The sequence below is a fragment of the Salmo salar genome, chromosome ssa07, assembly GCF_905237065.1.
Source record: "Salmo salar chromosome ssa07, Ssal_v3.1, whole genome shotgun sequence".
NCBI lineage: Eukaryota > Metazoa > Chordata > Actinopteri > Salmoniformes > Salmonidae > Salmo > Salmo salar.
In genome coordinates, this window is record NC_059448.1 from 22,275,962 (window position 1) to 22,301,361 (window position 25,400).

The window sequence follows — 25,400 nt, forward strand, 5'->3', positions numbered from 1 at the left end:
TCCCACATATGCTGAGCACTTGTTGGCTGCTTTTCCTTCACTCTGCGGTCCAACTCATCTCAAACCATCTAAATTGGGTTGAGGTCGGGTGATTGTGGAGGCCAGGTCATCTGATGCAGCACTCCATCACTCTCCTTCTTGGTCAAATAGCCCTTACACAGCCTGGAGGTGTGTTGGGTCGTTGAAAGAATGCTGTGGTAGCCATGCTGGTTAAGTGTGCCTTGAATTCTAAATAAATCACTGACTGTGTCACCAGCAAAGCGCCCCCACACCATCACACCTCCTCCTCCATGCTTCATGGTGGGAACCACACATGCAGAGATCATCCGTTCACTTACTCTGTGTCTCACAAAGACACAGCGGTTGGAAACCAAAATCTCAAATTCGGACTAGGTTAGGGTTAGACTTGGACTTTTACCAAGTAGGGCTATCTTCTGTATACCACCCCTACCTTGTCACAACACAACTGATTGGCTCAAACGCATTAAGAAGGAAAGAAATTCCACAAATAAACTTTATCAAGGCACACCTGTAAACTGAAATGCATTCCAGGTGACTACCTCATGAAGCTATTTGAGAGAATGCCAAGGGTGTGCAAAGCTGTCATCAAGGCAAATGGTCGCTACTTTGAAGAATCTCAAATATAAAATCTATTTTGATTTGTTTAACACTTTTTTGGTTACTACATGATTCCATATGTGTTAGTTCATAGTTGTGATGTTTTCACTATTATTCTACAATGTTGAAAATAGTAAAAATAAAGAAAAACCCTTGAATGAGTTGGTGTGTCCAAACTTTTGACTGGTACTGTACATATTACATGATGTAAGTAATAAAGAAAAATGTGTTCTACAAAAACTCCTGTTGTGAGGTGTTGTGTATCTACTCAAGACTGGAAATAGCTCAAACTCAAAGTGAAAGCAACAGTAATGCAGTCACGTGCTCACAGACCCAGCAGAGTGGAGCTAATAACAGTAGCAGGTGAATATACAGTGCAGTCTGCTGCCCCCCTCTGTCTAAATGACCAACTGCAGGCGATGAGAGGTTAATCACCATTATTTCGCACTCCCAAAACATCAGTTACTTTTTCATTTCAACCTCTATAAATCATTCTAGGGATGCACCCTAAACAGAACCCTATTCCCTATATAGTGCACTACTTTTGTCCACAGGCTTATCACTATATACTGAATAAGGTGTTTTTATTGATGCAGACTGTTTGAATGGGTCATTAGTATAGCTTGGTATAAGAGGATGTTGAGTTTAATAATGAGGCCAACAATTGAGGAAAGTAATGAGGCCAACAATTGAGTCAATCTGCCAATACAAGCATGGGACCTTTACACTCAGACTAGACAAACAACTATACCCTTCTACTATAGCCTGGTCCCAGATCTGTTTGTGATCTTGCCAACTCCCTTTCTGTCATTGCCGAGCCAAACATGGCACAAAAATTCCATAAGGAGTAAGCAAGAGAGCAGATACAGACTGGCACCAAGCAGACTGGCACCCAGGCTAACCTCTCTACAGAGAATAATTATTCGACAATGGTTGGTACATCGATTCAGTCTTTAAATATCACAAGAGGTCAAACCATAGATTAAATATATTACATTCATAACTTATATAAATAGTATATTTGTACTATATAAATAGATGTTAATCTATAAACCGTATATATTAGATTAGAATTGGAGAAGGGGACTATTCATATAAAAGTACATGGTACCGTGTCATCCCAAACAATGCAACAGTGACAATTATACATTGGGCCCTGAGTTTTACCAGGGAATACCTCTGGCCCTATTCATACAAAACAAGTTGGCACTCAGTTATGAAATTATGGGAAGTGTAGTTCTTGTAATCCCTTGTGGGCAACAGAGTGGGTGTACTGGGGTGTGTGAATGGACTACAGCCCCAGGGGGAAGGGTTCTTCTGGGGTGTAGTTGAGTCTGGCGTACATAAACATGATTCCCCAGAGTAGAGATGATGACAAACAGCCACAGGAACAGCCTGTCCACCACAATGGCTATGTTCTGCCAGTCCTGTCTCCTGTAGGGGAAACACACGCAGGCACACACACAAAGAGGAGGAGACATACAGTGTCTTCGGAAAGTATTCAGATCCCTTGACTTTTCCCCAATTTCTTTTAGGGTACAACATTATTCTAAAATGGATTAAATTGTTTTTTTCCTCATCAATCTACACACAATAGCCCATAATGACAAAGCAAATACTGATCTTTAGAAATGCAAATGTATATATATATATAAACTGAAATAGCACATTTACATAAGTATTCAGACCCTTTACTCAGTACTTTGTTGAAGCACCTTTGGCAGTGATTACAGCCTTGAGTGTTATTGGGTATGACGCTACAAGCTTGGCACACTTGTATTTGGGAAGTTTCTCCCATTTTTCTCAGCAGATCCTTTCATGCTCTGTCAGGTTGGATGTGTAGTGTTGCTGCACAGCTATTTTCAGGTCTCTCTAGAGATGTTCGGTGGGGTTCAAGTTCGGGCTCTGGATGGGCCACTCAAGGACATTCAGAGACTTGTCCCGAAGCCACTCCTGCATTGTCTTGGCTGTGTGCTAAGGGTCGTTGTCCTGTTGTTCTCTTGTTCTCCCATCTCCACGGGGGAAGTCTGGAGCTCTGTCAGAGTGACCATCGGGTTTTTGGTCACCTCCGTGACCATGGCCCTTCTCACCTGATTGCTCAGTTTGGCCGGGCAGACAGCTCTAGGAAGAGTCTTGGTGGTTCCAAACTTCTTCCATTTAAGAATGATGGAGCCCACTGTGTTCTTGGGGACCATCAATGCTGCAGAAATGTTTTAGTACCCTTCCCCAGATCTGTGCCTCGACACAATCCTGTCTCGGAGCTCTATGGACAATTCCTTTGACCACATTGCTTAGTTTTTGTTCTGACATGCACTGTCAACTGTGGGACCTTATATAGACAGGTGTGTGCCTTTCCAAATCATGAACAATCAATTGAATTTACCACAGGTGGACTCCAATAAAGTTGTAGAAACATCTCAAGGATGATCAATGGAAACAGGATTCACCTGAGCTCAATTTTGAGTCTCACAGCAAAGGGTCTGAATACTTATGTTAATAAGGTATTTCTGTTTTTTATCTTTAAAACATTTGCAAAAATTTCTAAAAACCTTTTTCCAGCTTTGGCATTATGGGGTATTTTGTGTAGATTGCTGAGGAAATTGTTTTATTTAATCCATTTTAGAATAAGGCTGTAACGTAACAAAATGTAGAAAAAGTCAAGGGGTCTGAATACTTTCTGAAGGCACTGTACGTAAGCATGTAAGCATTGAAGAATGAAGTGCAGTATGTCTGCAGTGACACATGGACATCACCAGAGCATGCTAGGAACACTGACTGTGCTCTGGGCCTAGAGAATGGAGATGAATGTAATGAGAAGCGAGGGGGAGGTGGTGTGTGTGTGTGTGGTGCCCATCGAGGCGGTGCCATCCTGCTTCTTCAGCTGCTCAGCCATGTATGTGACGGCAGCGATGGCTGACTTGAGGTCCGGGGGGAGGATCAGACAGTAGTTGTCACTGTCAAAGAACCTCTGGAGCTGCACTGTACTCTCACTCCTGAGAGGGGGGGAGAGAGAGAGAGAGAGAGAGAGAGAGAGAGCGAGAGAGAGAGAGAGAGAGAGAGAGAGAGAGCGAGAGAGAGAGAGAGAGAGAGAGAGAGAGAGAGAGGGGGGGGAGGGGTGTATGGAAAGGAGGAGAGAGAGAGCAACAGCATATGAACACACAAACAAACAAATGCACACACAAGTATTACGTATTTAGGTCCCCCCGCCCATCCCCGGTCCGGAGTGACACACTCCGGACACAGAGGTAACATTGGGACAACCATGGAGCAAAGTATTGTGGTGCTGGTATGACTTCTGACCCCTATAGGTATTCCTGCCTCACACAGCTGTTCCATAGCAGCAGTGTTGTCAGAGAATCCATCCCGAACACTACTTTACGCTACGATATATCTTTATGTGAGAGCTCGACAAAGGCACTGACTATCACTGTGTGTAACGTGGGGAACTACTGTGCATCTAAGTTGACTATTATGTACTCATATAGCATTTAAGTGATCAGTATTTTATATAAACTCTACACTGCGTTGTCCAATAGCACAAAGTGTACAAACCACACCAGAATATCCACCAATTCACATAGAGAACAGCCAATGAATGTGACATTTCTTTTATAGCTCATATGAAACTACTCAGCCTGGTCTCATAAAATAGACGTAAGATAGTAAATGTAAATCCGGGACACTCAAATTAGTTTGATATGTTACGTTTGGTATGGTTACATAAGACAGAAGGTTACTTAATAAGGCAAATATGAAAGTAGGGTAGTTGGTCGGAGTGGATGGGTGGGCGTATAGTGCAAACATCTAGCAACCCGAAGGTTGCGCATTTGAATCGCATCACAGACAACTATACCATTTTAGCTAATTATCAACTTTGCAACTACTTAACATGTTAGCTAAACCTTCGTCTAACCCTAAACTTAACCCTTTAACCTAACTCCTAACCCTTTACCTTAGAATTTAACAGTAACCCTAACCTCTAACCCAGCTAACGTTAGCCACCTAGCTAGTGTTAGTGTTAGCCACCGTTAGCCACCGCAACAAATTCGTAGCGTTTAGCAAATTTGTAAGATATTGTACGTATTGCAATATGTAAGATGTCGTACGAATTGTAAATTGTAGCGTATCATACGAAATGGATAATGGATATCCACAAATTAATACATACCCTACGAAACGTAACATTTCATACTAATTGGAGTGACACAGATTTACATTTACTATGTTACGTCTACCCCCGAGTCCTTGTTGAACTATTGTATATCCCTTGGTTAACAAAGGACCGTAAAACAGTCACCACTAGCTGGCATCCGCCCAGTACTCTGCCCTGAACCTTAGTCACTGTTACTAGCCAGCTACCACCCGTTACTCTACCCTGCACCTTAGAGACTGCTTTGAACCTTGGTCACTTTACTAATGTTAACATACTGTTTTACCCACTATATATGTATATACTGTATTCTAGTCAAGACTCATCCAACCTGTTAGGGCTAGGGGGCAGTATTGACACGGCTGGATAAAAAACATACCCGATTTAATCTGGTTACCACTCCTACCCAGTAACTAGAATATGCATATACTTATTACATATGGATAGAAAACACCCTACATTTTCTAAAACTGTTTGAATGGTGTCTGTGAGTATAACAGAACTCAAATGGCAGGTCAAAACCTGAGAGATTCCTTTACAGGAAGTGGCCTGTCTGACCATTTCTTGAACTTCTTTTCCATCTCTATCATTTACTAAGGATCTCTGCTCTAACGTGACACTTCCCACGTCGTCCATAGGCGCTCAGAGCCCGGGAAAAAACAGAATGTCGTCATTCCAGCCCCAGGCTGAAACACATTATCGCCTTTCTCAAGTGGCCGATCAAGGGACACTGGCCTTATGCGCGTGACCCCGACCGCCCCCGCCTTTGGGATTTTTTTCCTCTGTTTGCCGAAAAGGAGATTCCCTGTCGGAATATTATCGCTTTTCTACGAGAAAAGTGTCGTAAAAATTGATTTTAAACAGCGGTTGACATGCTTCGAAGTACGGTAATGGAATATTTAGAATTTTATTGTCACGAATTGCGCCATGCGCGCGACACTTCTTTACTATTTCGGATAGTGTCTGGAACGCATACGAACAAAACGCCGCTATTCGGATATAACGATGGATTATTTTGGACCAAACCAACATTTGTTATTGAAGTAGCAGTCCTGGGTGTGCATTCTGACGAAGACAACAAAAGGTAATCAAACTTTTATAATAGTAAATATGATTATGGTGAGTGCTAAACTTGCCGGGTGTCTAAATAGCGAGCCCGTGATGCCTGGGCTATGTACTTAGAATATTGCAAAATGTGCTTTCACCAAAAAGCTATTTTAAAATCGGACATATCGAGTGCATAGAGGAGGTCTGTATCTATAATTCTTAAAATAATTGTTATGCTTTTTGTGAACGTTTATCGTGAGTAATTTAGTAAAATGTTAGCGAATTCCCCGGAAGTTTGCGGGGGGTATGCTAGTTCTGAACGTCACATGCTAATGTAAAAAGCTGGTTTTTGATATAAATATGAACTTGATTGAACAAAACATGCATGTATTGTATAACATAATGTCCTAGGGTTGTCATCTGATGAAGATCATCAAAGGTGAGTGCTGCATTTAGCTGTCTTCTGGGTTTTGGTGACATTATATGCTGGCTTGAAAAATGGGTGTCTGATTATTTCTGGCTTGGTACTCTGCTGACATAATCTAATGTTTTGCTTTCGTTGTAAAGCCTTTTTGAAATCGGACAGTGTGGTTAGATTAACGAGAGTCTTGTCTTTAAATGGCTGTAAAATAGTCATATGTTTGAGAAATTGAAGTAATAGGATTTTTAAGGTTTTGAAAATCGCGCCACAGGCTGGCAGTGGCTGTTACGTAGGTGGGACGAATTCGTCCCACCTAGCCCATAGAGGATAACTACAGCTGTACACACCTTTTTTCTATTCATCAAATCAAATCAAATTTAATTGGTCACATACACATGGATAGCAGATGTTATTGCAAGTGTAGCGAAATGCTTATGCTTCCAGATCCGACAGTGCAGCAGTACTCATATACTGTCCATAATGTCTATACACACCATCACATACAGTTGAAGTTGGAAGTTTACATACACTTAGGTTGGAGCCATTAAAACTCGTTTTTCAACCACTCCACAAATTTCTTGTTAACAAACTATAGTTTTGGCAAGTCAGTTAGGACATCTACTTTGTGCATGACACAAGACATTTTTCCAACAATTGTTTCTCGACAGATTATTTTACTTATAATTCACTGTATCACAATTCCACTGGGTCAGAAGTTTATGTACACTAAGTTGACTGTGCCTTTAAACAGCTTGGAAAATTCCAGAAAATGATGTCATGGCTTTAGAAGCTTCTGATCGCCTAATTGACATAATTTGAGTCAATTGAAGGTGTACCTGTGGATGTATTTCAAAGCCTAACTTCAAACTCAGTGCCTCTTTGCTTGACATCATGGGAAAATCAAAAGAAATCCGCCAAGACCTCAGAAAAAAATGTGTATACCTCCACAAGTCTGGTTCATCCTTGGGAGCAATTTCCAAATGCCTGAAAGTACCACGTTCATCTGTACAAACAACAGTACGCAAGTATAAACACCATGGGATCACGCAACCGTCATACCGCTCAGGAAGGAGACGCGTTCTGTCTCCTAGAGATGAACATACTTTGGTGCGAAAAGTGCAAATTAATCCCAGAACAACAGCAAAGGACCTTGTGAAGATGCTGGAGGAAACAGGTACAAAAGTATCTATATCCACAGTAAAATGAGTCCTATATCGACATAACCTGAAAGGCAGCTCAGCAAGGAAGAAGCCACTGCTCCAAAACCGCCATAAAAAAGATAGACTACGGTTTGCAACAAAGATCGTACTTTTTGGAGAAATGTCCTCTGGTCTGATGAAACAAAAATAGAACTGTTTGGCCATAATGACCATTGTTATGCTTGGAGGAAAAAGGGGGATGCTTGCAAGCTGAAGAACACCATCCCATCCGTGAAGCACAGGGGTGGCAGCATCATGTTTTGGGGGTACTTTGCTGCAGGAGGGACTGGTGCACTTCACAAAATAGATGGCATCATGAGGGAGGAAATGTATGTGGATTTATTGAAGCAACATCTGAAGACAGCAGTCAGGAAGTTAAAGCTTGGTCACAAATGGGTCTTCCAAATGGACAATGACCCCAAGCATACTTCCAAAGTTGTGGCAAAATGGCCAAAGGACAACAAAGTTAAGGTATTGGAGTGGCCATCACAAAGCCCTGACCTCAATCCTATAGAAAATTTGTGGCCAGAACTGAAAAAGCGTGTGCGAGCAAGGATGCCTACAAACCTGACTCAGTTACACCAGCTCTGTCAGGAGGAATGGGCCAATATTCACCCAACTTATTGTGGGAAGCTTGTAGAAGGCTACCCGAAACATTTGACCCAAGTTAAACAATTTAAAGGCAATGCTACCAAATACTAATTGAGTGTATGTAAACTTCTGACCCACTGGGAATGTGATGAAAGAAATTAAAGCTGAAATAAATCATTCTCTGTACTATTATTCTGACATTTCACATTTTTAAAATAAAGTGGTGATCCTAACTGACCTAAGACAGGGAATTTTTACTAGGCTTAAATGTCAGGAATTGTGAAAAACTGAGTTTAAATGTATTTGGCTAAGGTGTATGTAAACTTCCGACTTCAACTGTACATATACTGTATATTTATATTCCGGACTCTGACATGGATCATTCTGATATTTCAAAAGGTCTTTGTTTTAACTTTTTTGATTATGTGCGTATTTGTTTTGTATTGCTAGGTATTATTACTGCACTGTTGGAGACAGAAACACAAGCATCCTACTGCACCTGCGATAACATCTGTAAATCTGTGTATGCGACCAATAAACTTAGATTTTATTTTGATTTGATGTGAGCAATTGTTTGATTGATCTGGAAACATAGACCATCTCTCTTTCAAGGACGTTTGTTTCCTATCAGGATCATTGCAGTGACCTGACCTTTCACACATCCGGGCCCAACACTCTGGCCCAGGCATCAACATAGCAGAAGTAATATAATATATACCCATTATACTGTGCATATTTTATATACTGTAGCTCACCTCACACACAGCCATACATACTGTAGAACCCTACAGACCTGCCTCCCTGTGGTAGTAGCACAACTATGTTGGGTCAACCTGCTCCACAAACGTGGCTTTAACAGGTGCCTGCCACGCACCCCTGTTCTCTGTCCCCTCAATATGCCTGAAACACCCAGGTACAGTAACAGGGTTGTCTATCAATATATAACTATATCAATCTGTCACTATATCAATCTATCACTATATCAATATCAATCTATCACTATATTAATCTATCACTACATCAATATCAATCTATCACTACATCAGTCTATCACTATATAAATATCAATATATCACTCTATCACTATATCAATCTATCACTATATCATTAGCATTGTATCACTATATCAATCTTTCACTATAACAATAGCAATATATCATGATATCAATAGCAATCACTATATCAATCTATCACTATATCAATATCAATCTATCACTATATCAATCTATTACTATATCAATGTCCATCTATCACATCAATATCAATCTATCACTATATCAATCTATCACTACATCAATCTATCACCATATCAATATCAATCTATCACTATATCAATCTATCACCATAGAAATATAAATCTATCACTATATCATTAGCAATATATCAATCTATCACTATATCATTAGCACTATATTACTTTATCAATCTATCATTATAGCAATAACAATATATCACTATATCAATATATAATTCGCAATATATCACTATATCAATAGCAATATATCACTATATCAATAGCAATATATCATTATATCAATAGCAGTCACTATATCAATCTGTCACTATATCAATATCAATCTGTCACTATATCAATATTATTCTCTCACTATATCAATATCAATACATCACTATATCAATCTATCACTATATCAATATATCACTATATCAATCGATCACTACATCAATCTATCACTATATCATTAGTATTATATCACTATATCAATCTATCACTAGCAATAGCAATATAACACTATATCAATATATCATTAGCAATATATAAATAGCAATATATCACTATATCACTAGGAATATATCACTAGCAATACATCAATATATCACTATATCATTAGCAATGTATCACCATATAACTATATCAAAAGCAATATATCACTAAATCATTAGCAATATTTCACTATATTATTAACAATATATCAATATATCACTATATCAATAGCAATATATCACTATATCAACCGCAATATATCACTATATCAATAGGAATATATCACTATATCATTAGCAATGTATCACCATATCAATATATCATTAGCAATATATCACTATCTCAAATGCTATACATCACTATATCACTATCAATATATCACTATATCATTAGCAATACATCACTATATCAATAGCAATATATCACTATATCAATCACTATATCAATATATCCCTAGCACTATATCACTGTATCATTAGCAATATATCAATATATCAATAGCAATATTGATATATTCAATCCAAAATGGCGTTTGTTTTTGTCCCGTTTTTGTCCGTGTAAATATTACGTTTTTTGTATACATTTCATTATATATCTCTTTTTTCCATTTTTGAATTAAATATACCTTCCTGCAACCCGCCTCATCCAATGTGTTATGGATCTGCTATTTTTTAGACCCTATAACTGGAACCTCCATCAGCAGCTAGCCAACTAATTATCTACTAGCTATTTAGTCATTGTTAGCCACTGCTAGCGGTTTTTATCTACAGCTCAGACACCAGCCGCTTTAGCCCGGATAGCCCGGATAATACCTGCCAGTCTGCACTGCGCGATATTACCCTGAGCATATCCAACTGATTTTCTCTCCGACTACATCACCTGATTCCTGTCGCAAGCTCTGGACCATTACACCGGATCATCGCAGCTAGCTAGCTGCTACCGAGTGGCTATTGTCCAGAAGCATGCACCAGTTAGCCGAGCTAGGCCCGTCTCCCGGCAAGAAAACGAAGTACTCCAACTACAATATCTCTCTTGCCAATTGGCCTGGACCCTTTGTCGACACGGAGCCCCACCGATCCATCACGACTGGTCTGCTGACGTAATTCGGCCGATGTGCTCTCAACCGGCCTCTGCATCGTAGATGTTGGTGAAGATCTATCTGCCTTCCCCGGCCCGCTACCTTCCTGAACGCCATGTCTCCCGCTCGCCTAGCGTAGAAATCGACTACCGAACGGCTCCCTGTTTCATCTATTGCTGCTCATTGAACTCTATGATCACTTGGCTACGCAGCTGATGCCTGCTGGACTGTTCATTAACACAGTACTTCATTTAGTTTATCCGTCGGCCCCAGCCTCGTACTCAGGCCCTGTGTGTAGCTAACTGACCCTCTCTGCCCATTCATCGCCATTTACTCATTGTTGTCTTAGCTGTTTACCCGTTGTTGTCTCACCCGTTGTTGTCTTAGCTCTCCCAATCAACACCTGTGATTGCATTATGCCCCTCTCTAATTTCAATATGCTTTGTATACTGTTGTTTAGGGCAGCTTTCATTGTTTTATTTTACTGCGGAGCCCCTAGTCCCGCTCAACATCCTCAGATGGCCCCTTTGTCCCACCCCCCACACATGCGGAAACCGCACCTAGCTTAATTGGCGCCTCCAGAGATGAAACCTCTCATTGTCACTCAATGCCTAGGTTTACCTCCACTGTACTCGAACCCTACCATACCCGTGTCTGTACACTATGCCCTGAATCTATCCTACCACGCCCAGAAATCTGTTCCTTATATTCTCTGTTCCCAAAGCACTAGACGACCAGTTCTTATAGCCTTTAGCCGTACCCTCATCCTACTCCTCCTCTGTTCTTCTGGTGATGTAGAGGTTAACCCAGGCCCTTTGTGTCCCCAGGCGCTCTCATTTGTCGATTTCTGTAACTATAAAAGCCTTGCGTTTATGCATGTTAACATCAGAAGCCTCCTCCCTAAAGACTCGTTTCTCTGTATATATCAATGATGTTGGTCTTGCTGCGGGTGATTCTTTGATCCACCTCTACGGAGACAACACCATTCTGTATACATCTGGCCTTTCTTTGGACACTGTGTTAACAAACCTCCAAACGAGCTTCAATGCCATACAACACTCCAACCGTGACTTCAAACTGCTCTTAAATACTAGTAAAACGAAATGCATGCTCTTCAACCGATTGCTGTCCGCACCCACCCGCCCAACTAGCATCACTACTCTGGACGGTTCTGACTTAGAATATGTGGACAACTATAAATAGACTGTAAACTCTCCTTCCAGACTCACATTAAGCATCTCCAATCCAAAATTAAATCTAGAATCGGCTTCCTATTTCGCAACAAAGCCTCCTTCACTCATGCTGCCAAACATACCCTCGTAAAACTGACTATCCTACCGATCCTTGACTTTGGCGATGTCATTTTTCAAAATAGCCCCCAACACTCTACTCAGCAAACGAGATGTAGTCTATCACAGTGCCATCCGTTTTGTCACCGAAGCCCCATATACTACCCACCACTGCAACCTGTATGCTCTCGTTGGCTGGTCCTCGCTACATATTCATTGCCATACCCACTGGCTCCAGGTCATCTATAAGTCTTTGCTAGGTAATGCCCCGCCTTATCTCAGCTCACTGGTCACCATAGCAACACCCACCCATAGCATGCGCTCCAGCAGGTATATTTCACTGGTCATCCCCAAAGCCAATACCTACCTTGGGCCGCCTTTCCTTCCAGTTCTCTGCTGCCAATGACTGGAACAAATTGCAAAAATCACTGAAGTTGGAGACTTATATCTCCCTCTCTAACTTTAAGCATCAGCTGTCGGAGCAGCTTACCGACCGCTGCAGCTGTACACAGCCCATCTGTAAATAACTACCTACCTCATCCCCATATTTTTTAAAGTTTTTCTGCTCTTTTGCACACCAGTATTTCTACTTGCACATCCTCATCTGCACATATATCACTCCAGTGTAAAATGCTATATTGTAGTTACTCCGCCACTATGGCCTATTTATTGCCTTAACTCCTTACTTCATTTGCACACACTGTGTACACATTTGTTTATTCCATGTGTAACTCTGTGTTGTTGTTTTTGTTGCACTGCTTTGCTTTATCTTGGCCAGGTCGAGGTTGTAATTGAGAACTTGTTCTCAACTGGCCTACCTTGTTAAATGAAGGTGCAAAAAAAAAATATCAATATATCAGTATATCAATATTGATGCTCACTGAATTTTTTGAATATTTATTACACCATACATGCACAGTTGGTTTTATGGAGATACATGTAGAAATATTTCAAATTATGTTCTTTCTTTGGCACTGTTTTATAGTCACACAGCCGATGAGAGATGTGTGTGTTCATTAGCCAGGCCCAGGGCCATTCAGTATTTATCAGCCATCACCTCTTTAGGGAGGCCAGACCGGCACCAGAGCCCACCTATTAGTCATCACCTCCACCATCATGTGGGCATCACAACCTCCTGGCAACACAAAGGCTAAGGGAGTGTGTGTGTGAGCTAGGGTGTCACTGAGGGGAGCATGATGTCACCAGGGACACAGGGCGACACCAGATATCTCCCCTTAGACTGGGGAAGTAGGAAACCAGACCAGTTCCGGTAAAGAAAGGGGGATTAAGTGTGTGTATGTACGTATGTGTGTGTGGTATAAAGGGTATAGAGATAGGAGGAATAGAACTGCAATGCCAGACTCATATTTTATGGGGGCTGTATATCCCTGAGATGAGACATCAATTGGTCTAGTGACGATTATACTACTGCCAAGAATGGACACACAGTGGACCTAACTGTAACAGCAAGGGTGGCACTGGAGAAAAAAGGCTAAATAAAGTAGCTGTGATCTACTGGTGTGTCTCTGTTCTGTCTGTTCTGTCTGTTCTGTCTGGTGTGTCGGTGTGTCAGTGTGTCTGTGTGAGAGGGTGTGCGAGTTCATGAGTATGTGTGCCTCTATTTGTTTACTCTCTAAGTGTGGGTGTCTGTGTGTGTTTGTAAACTATATCTGTCTGTTTATGTGACTGTGTATGAGAAAGAATGAGTGACGGAGCGAGGCAGGCTCCATCTGTCTGTGGTAATGAATAGAAGCCCTGGAAAGCTGCTGTCACGCAGTAGGCAGGACGGAGCATAACTGGGCCCTGAGGTGGAAAGATCTCGCACGCACACGCACACACACACACACACACACACACACACACACACACACACACAGGCCCTCGTTTAATGTGAGCGAGACGCAATCTGAGGGCTACCAATCCCATCTTTGAGCAGTCCCAGACATCCTGTTTGATTTTATGCCTCCCGAGTGGAGTTATGGTCTAAGGCACTGCATTGCAGTGCTTGAGGCATCACTACCGACCCAGGTCCGATCCCGTGTTGTGTTACAGCTGGACGTTACCAGGAGACCCATGAGGCGGCTCACAATTGGCCCAGCGTCGTCCGGGTTAGGGGACGGTTTGGCCGGTCAGGTTGTCCTTGTCCCATCGTGCTCTAGCAACTCCTTGTGGCAGGCAGGGTGCCTGCAAGTTGACTTTGGTCAGTAAAAGTAAAAAAAAAAAGAAAACAACTTTTGATTTTTACAGCACAAAGTCTGCAATGCTCTTGTAGTGTAAGACGTGCAACATCAAGTTTTGAGAACAGTTATCAGCAGTAGCCAATGAGATCTCGCCAGAGAAGAAGCCAGTGAGATGAGGATGTTGTTTCGCGTCACCCAAGATGTGTAGACTCTCGAGCAGGAGCGATGACTACAACTAAATTAGTATGCGTTTGTACCTGCCTTTAACCAAAGCCAAAGTTCACCACCAATGTTATTCAATTCAAAATTATGGCTAGACATTTGAACTCTGTATGGCAAGAGTGAATTTCTGACTGAAAACGTTTATGAGCCCACTTTGAGGCCCAGCTCATTCTAGCTACATTAACATTCGAATCACATCATTGCATAATTGTTTTCGCGAGACAGCATGGTATCGGGAATCCTCACGACCAAGTGCAGAATCTTGTAGTGTGACCACCGTGTGGGCACCGATACGTTGGCTAGACAAACAACTACAGGAAAGATGGTCGTTTAATGTGAGAGGCTAAGCAACTAGGATTTTGAACATCGTGCAATGTACACCCGGCATTAGACTGTTGTCCTATGTACACACTGACTGAACACTGGTCACTTGTTCCAGTACCCTGCCCTTAACCTAAGCAGAAGCAGAGGAAGCAGAAGAAGAAGAAGCAGCAGCAGAAGAAGAAGCAGAAGAAAGAAAAAGCTGAATCCTAGAGTCTAAATCTCATACAGACTCCAAAGCGCCGACATGTAGGCTACAGCTCACCTTGTGCGTGGAGGGGGGGACCAGTGGTGCAGGTTGAGGACCACCACACTGAGGATGACTGAGAAGGTGACCACAATCATGGTGAACATGACATAGTTAACTACAAGAGGGATAGCCAGGGATGTCTCAGGGACCTTGTCAGTCAGCAGCAGCATGGACACAGTGTCAGCGATGAGGACAGTGATGGTCAGGGTCATCTTCTCAGCTAAGAGAGAAAGGGAAACACAGGGTTAAAACATGGCGACTATTGATCTACTGTTGTCTGGCAAGTGATAAAGACTGGGCTTAAACAGTATGAACCAGCTAAAGACATAACCATCTTCCTCAGAGAACAACATATATTGTTAATGATACTTCCTTGCTTTGCAATAAATAATGGCAAACTACGAATGCTTTGTGGCAAGTGTGCCCTGTATCCATCTCTATGCAATTTACTCATGCCAATGAGACAATGTGCATGTGTGGCATGGTGTGCCTGCATGGGACGGACATGCATCAGGTGGTAGATAGAAGACGAAGATGCCCAGGACCATGGTGAGGATGTAGGGCACGATGATGAGGGGGGAGTGTGAAGTTAAAGAGGAAGGAGAAGGTGACAGGGAACAGGGGCGTAAAAAAGGGCATTGTGGTGCTAGAAGAGGAAAGCAGAGCCGAGAAGAGCGAGATTAGACAAGACACTAACCAATGAAGGCGTTCTCATCTATCTCCTGTATCTCCTCTCCATTGTCATCCAGGGCATATTGGAGGTCCACCTCTGATGAGTTGTAGGTGTAGGAGCGAAACACCACAATGCAGCTTTGCCAGTCAAATGGGAAGTACGCCACCTACAGGCAAGGAGGAGTTATTACAGAACCCCCTCACCCATCTGGCACTCCAGGCAGGCTACTGCAAACGTACAAAGTATATGGGCCTCCCAAGTGTTGCAGGGCCAAACAATTTTTTCCTGACCATGTGGACTTCAAAATTCAACTGAGTGGCTGCGGATCCGACTTCTCTGGACCCCTCTTCCAAAGCTTCTACGCATGTGCAGGATTTTCTACTTCAGTCTCTGCTCTACTTGTTCAGCTGCTCAGAGAACAGGCCACTGAAGAAATTAAAGAGAGGGAGGGGGGTGAATACCTGCCTGTAATTGATTTAGGATGGCCAACGTTTTTATTGTAATACTGTGAAACTTGTAGTAGTCTTAAACTTGAAAATGCATTGAAATACTGATTGGTCATTGGCATGCCACTTTTGATGTGTATATCGAATGACCAAAACGGGGATGGAAATATTTAAGATGATGATGAATATTCAGTTGAGTAACTGACACAATGCCTAGCATATTTATATGTTTTCCCTTTCTGTAGTGCACATGATTTCCAGTGCTCCATTTGTGTACGGGTTGATGGTCACTATACTTGTTACTGAATGTTATGGATTGTTCTCATATCGTTTGATAGTGCTTGAGGCCATAAGCTACTGAAGGCACAAGGACTGAGGACACACTGACTATCATTGTATTGATGACATTATGAACACTTTGATTCTGTAGCAGCTGGCAAAGTCGCAATCTTTTATTTTGACTAGAAAGGGCCTGTCTCCAAGAGGCCTGTTAGACATTTTCTTTGCTTCTGTTCAGGAGGTGTTCTCCCTGAATTATTGTAATAGACCGGATAGATTTTTTTTATTGATATCAACAACTGCTCTCCTTTTGGTTCACCTGAAAATTCTCTTTACACCAGGATTACTCATAACAATTGAGAGGCAGAGGCTATGCGAAGTGTTCAAATGATCACAGTATTACGTGGATTGCTAGATTTTTCTTGTCATTGTAAAACAATTCTTAATTTTGAATTGAGTCAAAGGCAGCCCTGTCACTTGGTTTGCAATTAAGCTGAGGGATGGGGCTGAAGGAATTCAATCATATCTGGAATAGCGGAAAAATCTGAGATCAAAATAGATTGTAAATAGAATGATCAGACAATGGAGTGTTAATGACCTTTAAATGTTTACATTTGAAAAAAATCTATTTAACCAGCAAACCATGTATATCGCTCTCAATCGCTCTCCCCCATCCCAGCTAGCACATTTGGTTCCTTGGAAGTTGTGGGAACATACGTTTTTGGTTTCCCATTGGTTCTGGGAACAGGTAAACTGGTAAAACTGAACATTTGTCTCCCAGCTAGCACATAACATTCTGAGAACCAGATGTTTCTTAGAGCTTGGTGAAAGCGTGGTTGTCCTATGGCTATTTTGGATAAAACCTTCCCACAACTTGCTGGGAATGGTGCAGGATAGTTGATTGGCTTTTGAACATTCTAAGGAACTTGACAAAATATATATTTTTTTCATTACTTTAATAAAAATGTTGGTAATGTTCTAGGAATGTTCTCCAACTGGTTTGACATAGGGAATGTTCTGAAATAGTTCAGAGCACATTAAGAAACAAAGTTCTTCTGTTGTAATTTCAGTACTACAGCATAATGTTTCCTACAGGGGTACTCATGGTTCTATTTAAAGTCATGTTCTCAAATTGCTCCAAGAATGTTAGGAAACAACGTTCTTCTGTTGGAATTTCAGTATTTCCACAGAACCTTCCACACAAGTTCCCATGTGATTCTATTTAATTGTCATATTTGTACTACATTCTGGGAATGTTGCTGTGACTTAAGCGATGTTCTCAGAATGTTCAGAGAACATATGGTTCTCTTTTATGTCAGTTCTTGGCAATATTCTGGGAATGTTCAAAAAATATATATTGTACACGTTAACACCAATAAGCTCTAAATTCTGCTCTAAGTAAATGAAGAAAACGTTAAAAAAAAAACAAGAAAATATATACATTCTGTTCTCAGCATCAACAAAACTCTCTATCCTCTATCAAGTTAAGTGTGTTAAGGTGTGTTGGTCGTGCCCACTAATTAGCGACACCTGATCTTAATGAGTGCTTGTTTCCTTTGAAATGGGGCATGCTAGCTCCATCCTGGTGGCACAGTGGAATTTTGGTTCCTATATCGTTTGATAGTGATTGATGCCAGAACTACTGAAGGTACAAGGACACACTGATTACTTAGCATTGTATTGATGACATTATGAACACTGTGATTTTGTATCCTTCATACAAGCTTCTAGGGCTGATGTTTAGAAAACATTTGGTACTGTCTGATTAGAATATTAAGGGCCCGTTAGACATGTTCTTTGCCTCTGCTCTGAAGGTGTTCTCCCTGACTTCTTGTAATATACCAGATTTTCTTATTGATAAACTGCTCTTCTTTTGGTTCACCTGAAAATACTGTCTACACCAGGATTACCCACAACAATTGAGAGGTATAGCCTAAATGTGAAGTGTTCAGATGATCACAGTCTTACAAGGATCAATAGCTTTTTTCATGTTGTTGTGAAACAATTCTTAATTTGAAATAAAGTCAAAGGCAGCCCAGTCACTTGGTTTGCAGGTAAGCTGAGGGATGGGGCTGAAGGAATCCAATCATGCTCAAATTCATAGTGGAGCTCTGGATGTAAGGACAAGCAGTCCGTGAGATCAGCATGATAGTTTTTGACGCTTTGACGATTCCCGTTACTGTATGTGGAACATATCTGGGTTAGGCAATTGCATCATCTCAGAATGCATGCATTTCCTCCAACACTGGAAAACGTGTTTTCTATAGCTGAAAATATAGTCATTGGATTGCTATACCCGGAAATGTTAGCCTTTGACTAGCTTCAGCCTGTCACTAGTTAAATGTATGAGGCTACTGTATTTAACACTTGGTTTGTGGAATCCAAACTAAGGGATACTAAATCCATTGAAAGGAAGAGTTGAAGTCTTTTTTTATTTTTGACTTCCCTAAGGTCTTGTTTCTGTATACGTGTCACAAGAGGCCAGGCAATACTGATAACACTAGAAAAAACATCTCCTGCTTGTTAGAAGCTCTCTGTAGAGTACTGCTAACTGTTCCACTCTCTCTTCAACAGATTCTTCTGGTGACATCGATCTGAACGTACAGACTCATTATATCAAGTCTGGGCTTAGTCTTAAAGGCAAAAGCTTCAGCATGCTGGCCATCATTGAGTCCTGGGAAGAGGACGGGAGCTGCCACGAGGACAACACCAGCCAGTTTCTGTTAATCTTCCTGTTAAATGTGGGCCTGGACTGCCTGGTCCTGTCCATGTGTCTGCAGATGGACAGAACCATGCGTCTGCACACCTTCATGGGCGTCTGTGGCCTCTCAGTATTCCTGGTCGATGTGGTGTTGGCGTGCACCGTGTCGACTGTGTGGTTCCTCGGACCCGCCCGCTCCCCATTGTCCATGTGCTTCCTCTTGGCGCATGCCTCGGCCGTCTTCAACACGCTGCCTCTGCCCGTGCTAGGCCTGGGGCTGCTGGACTACGCCTCCAAGCCACACCACCACCTGCAGGGCCCTGTGGAACTGCACCCTGATGCTGCTGGTATGGGTGCTGGCCGGCGTACGCTCCTGCTACTCAGCTGTCACCAATCTCATAGAGGTTGAATACGAGCGAGGGAGGAATGCTTTAGGGTGCGCGGTGCAGGAGTCTGTGTTTATGGTACATTTCTCAGTGGGGATCTGCGTAGCCATCGCCTGTGTGCTGCTGCCCCACTACAAACAACTGTCCTCGTGGCTGAAGGAGGCTAACAGGCTGTCAGAGCAGAGGGACGACGTCAACCCAACGGTGCAGAGCGACTTGAGCTTCAGGTATGCCAAGTTGGGGCAGCTAGGGGCTGACGAGGTGAAAGCACTGTCAGTGGAGGCCGAATGGCAGAAGCCCCCCCTTTACCTCAGCCTGACTTTGAGCTTCAGCACAACGTGGGCGTCTTACCTGGTCATGTGTATTGCCTGTGAGCTCTTAAACCCTGGGATCCCCGCATACATCGGCATCAACCTCCTGTGCTTTGAGTGCGCAAACAGCTTATTGGTGGGGCTGGTGTTCTGGCTCAAGAGCGATTGGCTGGGGCCGTACAGCGATCTCCCTGATGAAATCTGCCAGTGGCAGGTTTACTGGCACTTAAGTAGAGGAGACGTTACAGACTCTGAGAAACATCCCAAGGCTGTGTTCAGCCTGTCAGGCAGGGACAGAAACCCACTCCTGCATGTCTGAATCAGGCCAAATGACAAGCGGACGTGACTCATGGGAGATAAGGCAATTATGCTGTTAGACAACCTAGTTAGCAGGCCAGCCTCTGATTGCCAATAGTTCTTGCCCTTGACATAGCCCTTAGTTTAGGCTACCTCATTATAACCACACACGCAAGGACATGGGCATAAAAAGGACCTGCAACAGTTTATGTAGTCTACTTTTTACGCTTCCAAGTTTGATCAATAAACTCTGACACTCACTACTCGAGTTTCATGTTTCTGTGTAACAGTAGGTAGGTCCAGGGTTAGGTTTCTGTGCAACAGTAGGTAGGTCCAGGGTTAGGTTTCTGTGCAACAGTAGGTAGGTCCAGGGTTAGGTTTCTGTGCAACAGTAGGTAGGTCCAGGGTTAGGTTTCTGTGCAACAGTAGGTAGGTCCAGGGTTAGGTTTCTGTGCAACAGTAGGTAGGTCCAGGGTTAGGTTTCTGTGCAACAGTAGGTAGGTCCAGGGTTAGGTTTCTGTGCAACAGTAGGTAGGTACACACAACACATGGTTTTTCAATATGCTTTAGGAAAAACTAGAGTACTGATGGATTTTTTTACCTTTTGCGATGTACACTGACTCGCACTGAATACACCTGAAATGTTATGCAAATGAAATGGTACATGACCGTTAACGCTATGCTACGTCAACTTGAATCTTTCTATAGAGATTAAGCCTATTGCGTGGGAATAAGATGAACTCTGCTATAGCCACAATCATGGCCGCGGGAAGATGTGGTGGGGGTGCTGTCGACGGGGGTATTCACTGCTAACTCACGAGTAATTCGGTGGGATTTCTTATGTCAAATTACTCAAGCTGACTTTGTTCACAAATACAGCTTCATCTTTTTTACTGAATCCTAATGTATGTGGAATAAATGTTTTATGGCCTTGTCATCTAGACTGTGCCTGTTGCCTAGTGTCTAACCGTCACCTGAACTGGACAATCCTGTTGGTGTAGGCTACATTCTAAATCAACCAATGAGGGGAGACCACTGGTACATCACTCTGGCTTGTAAAATCATTGTGATTTTAACTGACCACGAGAAAAGACAGCTACTGTACGACAGAGTGAATTGAGCCCCTAGTGTAGGCATACACTGCCCTACACACAATTATAAATCAACTTTGTCATCAAATGTGATGGCAGCCCTTTTGCTGCCAACTATGCTGCCTGTGTGTGTCACACTGCCCAAACCAAATTCACAATAAAAGTTAAGACTCCACCTGCTAGTAATGTCAAACGGGGAATATCCTAATCATAGATGGGTTAGCTGAGAACATCACGAAAACGATGTGCGCGCTTCAGTGGGGCAGAAGTCCGTGTGGTGTCCGAAAGATAGCAACAATGACAAACTGCCATGTGGGAATCATAAGTGTCTCGTTTCAGAAGGTTTTACCTTGTTCTTGATACCGTGTCCTGTTTTGACTGATGTCACGTACATGCTAATATACAGTTGAAGTCAGAAGTTTACATACATTTAGCTTGGAGTCAATAAAACGTGTTTTTCAACCACTCCACAAATTTCTCGTTAAGAAATATCATTCACGATTGACAGTGAGAAATGTGAAGGGAGGGTTGAAGTAGATGTACAGAAACACATGCGCGGAACGTGATTTGAATCCTCAGCACTGAGGGAAAGGGGATAAGGTTGAACGGGACAGGGCGGTTACCTCCCGTTCCGCAAGGCCCCAGTTTTAGGGACATCTAAGGAGTGCAGAGTTTTTCCAGTTCAGTGTCACATAGTCAGGAAAAACTGTTGGTCGTGGAACAGGGATGGCGTTCTATGCTATTCTAAACTCTTGGTCGTGTTCTATGCTGTTCTATTTCGGAGCGGGACAGGAGTCTGCCACACCTTGTTGGGAGGAATCCTGAGGACTTCTATATTATTCTAATCTTCTGGATCCCATGATAGCCTGTAGTCTGTCCACGCCTAGAGAAAGAGGGATGGAGGGGGGAGAGAGAGCGATTATGTCGCGAAACGAGGAGATAAAAGAGGAAGGACAGAATGGGAACAGACAGATGAAATCATTATTACAGTTCTCTGATGTTGCTGTCATTTCTAACGCTGCTGTGGCGGTCTCATTTACAAAGACACTGCACTGTCACACACACTCGGGCCTTCTCCAATAACAATTTGCACTGCAGACCAAGGGAAGAAAAGCCGGGCGAAACGTGAGAAGAGCGAGGCTACACGCGAGAGAGATCCAGAAATAAATCATTTCATTTTGAAAAGAGATAGGGGGAACGTGGAGATGAGAAGAGAGGGAAGCTTAGAGGAGAGGTGATGAGGATAAATGTTTGACGCTCACCATATTCATGAGCACCGTTGGTTGTCATCGCCTCGTTCTTCTCATTCTGCCCAGAGAGATAGACATTAGACTGGGGGCGAGTCTCATTCTGCCCAGAGAGATAGACATTAGACTGGGGGCGAGTCTCATTCAGCCAAGAGATAGACATTAGACTGGGGGCGAGTCTCATTCAGCCCAGAGATAGACAGACTGAGGTTGGGGGTGAATCTTCTTGTATATGGCAGCCTGCTATACTCAATCCTGTCCTAGGAAAGCTTAATTAGCCATGCATGATTGGAGGCTCGAAGTCGCTGAGACAAGGCTGGCTGGCAGTGCCAAGGGAAGGAGGCAGTGGGTGTGTTAATATATGCGTGCGCGAGTGTGTGTGTTTATGAGTGCTTTGCCGTGTGTATGTTTATACACTGAGTATACCAAACATTAGGAACACCTTCCTAATATTGAGTTGACCCCCCCCCCCATTCACCCTCTGAATGGCACACATACACAATCCATGTCTCAAGGCTTAAGAATCCTTCTTTAACTTGTCTCCTCCCCTTCATCTACACTGATTGTCCCACGTGGCTCAGTTGGTAGAGCATGGTGTTTGCAACGCCAGGGTTGTGGGTTCGATTCCCACGGGGGACCAGTATGGAGAAAAGAAATGTATGGAATGTATGCATTCACTACTGTAAGTTGCTCTGGATAAGAGCGTCTGCTAAATGACTAAAATGTAAAAATGATTGAAGTGGATTTAACAAGTGACATCAATAAGGGATCATAGCTTTCACCTGGATTAATCTGGTCCGAGCAGGTGTTCTTAATGTTTTGTGTACTCAGCGTATGTGTGTGTTGTACCAGGCTGACAAGCCGGGAGAGGGCCAACATCGCTCGGACCTGGACTTTCTTCTCCCAGTGTTTGGCTGGCTGGACCTTCAGGTTGTAGTTATGGAAGATCTTCTGGTGAAATTACAGTCACGTCTGGCCGCTTCTCTCCTTCACTCCATTTACCTCTCTGTCTCCCCCTTTCTACTGCTCCCTTTCCCTCTCTCCCTTTCTCACTTCTCTCCTCCCACCTCTCTTTAGAGGAAATCATAAACCATACCTGTCCTGCCTGGTTTTCCTCCCCAAAGAAAGAGGACAGACAATGACACTACACCACCGCTGTAGGCACCTAATGGCCCAGAGGTCACTACACCACCACTGTAGGCACCTAATGGCCCAGAGGTCACTACACCACCACTGTAGGCACCTAATGGCCCAGAGGTCACTACACCACCGCTGTAGGCACCTAATGGCCCAGAGGACACTACACCACCACTGTAGGCACCTAATGGCCCAGAGGACACTACACCACCGCTGTAGGCACCTAATGGCCCAGAGGACACTACACCACCGCTGTAGGCACCTAATGGCCCAGAGGACACTACACCACCTCTGTAGGCACCCAATGGCCCAGAGGTCACTACACCACCACTGTAGGCACCTAATGGCCCAGAGGACACTACACCACCTCTGTAGGCACCCAATGGCCCAGAGGTCACCAGCTAGCATGGGGGGATGTTTGTTTTTCAACACCCCCACTGGGTCACAAGGTCAAATTCAAAGGCATTGTTGTTCAGGAACCTGGGTAGTAGGAACCCAACACGTCTCCGAAACCATTAACCCTCACACACACAGTCCAACTAACACACGCCTCCACACACACACCCAGGTCCAGAGAGTGAAACAGGCCAGCACAGCCGCTACACCACCGTATAGCTACACCAACCTGCTTGTGCGTGCAAAACGTTTTTCTCTCTCTCTCTGTCTCTCCTCTCTTTATAGGTGGGTGTCGTCCGCTTGGGGAAGCTCTCGCCTGATTGGCCAGCCGTGCTGGGATTGCCAGGCGGGAGGAATGGGTTTTGGCCTATGGAAGCCTCCGTAGTCAGATAGATACCTGTTGTTGAGGTTTGGTCGGGGTGAGGAGAGGGGAGGGAGAGAGGGGGGCATGACAATGGGGATATTTTTGGGGAGAACAAAGGGGGAGAGGTTCAGATGATCACTCCCTCCGTAGTAAGGAGGAAGGGGGGTGGGGGGGATACCTAAGACGCCACACATCAGGTCACACCATGCTTTTGGTGGAACCCTCATTGCATGCTACCCCCTAATGTCTCTCTCTTTCAATTTTCTGTCTGTCCATCTGTGTCCGTCTCTCTGTCTAGTTACACTATCCGTTGCTCTCACTCTACTACCCCCCCCACACTCAGTTTCTCTCTCTCTCTTTCTCTTCTGTCCTTTGATGGGATGGCAGGCGTTCTCAGCTCTGCCTAGTGTGTGATATGCAGATCATTAGAATCCCTGGGGGAACTTCAGCACACACACCAACAAACCATAAAACACCACAGCAGTATTCAACACCTGGTCAACACACTCAAACATCATTATCAACAGAAGTAATCAGGCTAGAAGGCAGCCTCAAAGGCTAAATGCATGTGTAAATCGGAAAAACAGGGACAGGAGTTTTCATGCGTGACAACCCTACAGGAAAAACTCTGTGTATTGTTGTCGCCTATGGGTGTTTTCATAGAGGAAAACTAGGGCCTGGAGTTTTTTCAGGTCAAGTCAAACAGTCTGGATAAACCCTTAGTCCTGGAATGCATTGTTTTCTGATGGCTTCTGCCTTTTTCTTTACTCTCCCCCTTACTCCAACTCTCTCCCTCCCCCTTACTCCAACTCTCTCTCTCCCCCTTATTCCAACTCTCTCCCTCCCCCTTTACTCCAACTCTCTCTCTCCCCCTTACTCCAACTCTCTCTCCCCCCTACTCCAACTCTCTCTCCCCCTACTCCAACTCTCTCCCCCCCTACTCCAACTCTCTCCCCCCTACTCCAACTCCCCCCCTACTCCAA

The 25,400-nt window shown here is 43.4% G+C and overlaps 1 pseudogene; it reads right to left on the reverse strand.

The window, feature by feature from the left end:
* Positions 1-1,909: 1,909 nt before the first annotated feature.
* Positions 1,910-25,400, reverse strand: part of LOC106608701 (acetylcholine receptor subunit beta-like) — a 24,190-nt pseudogene continuing 699 nt past the window's right edge.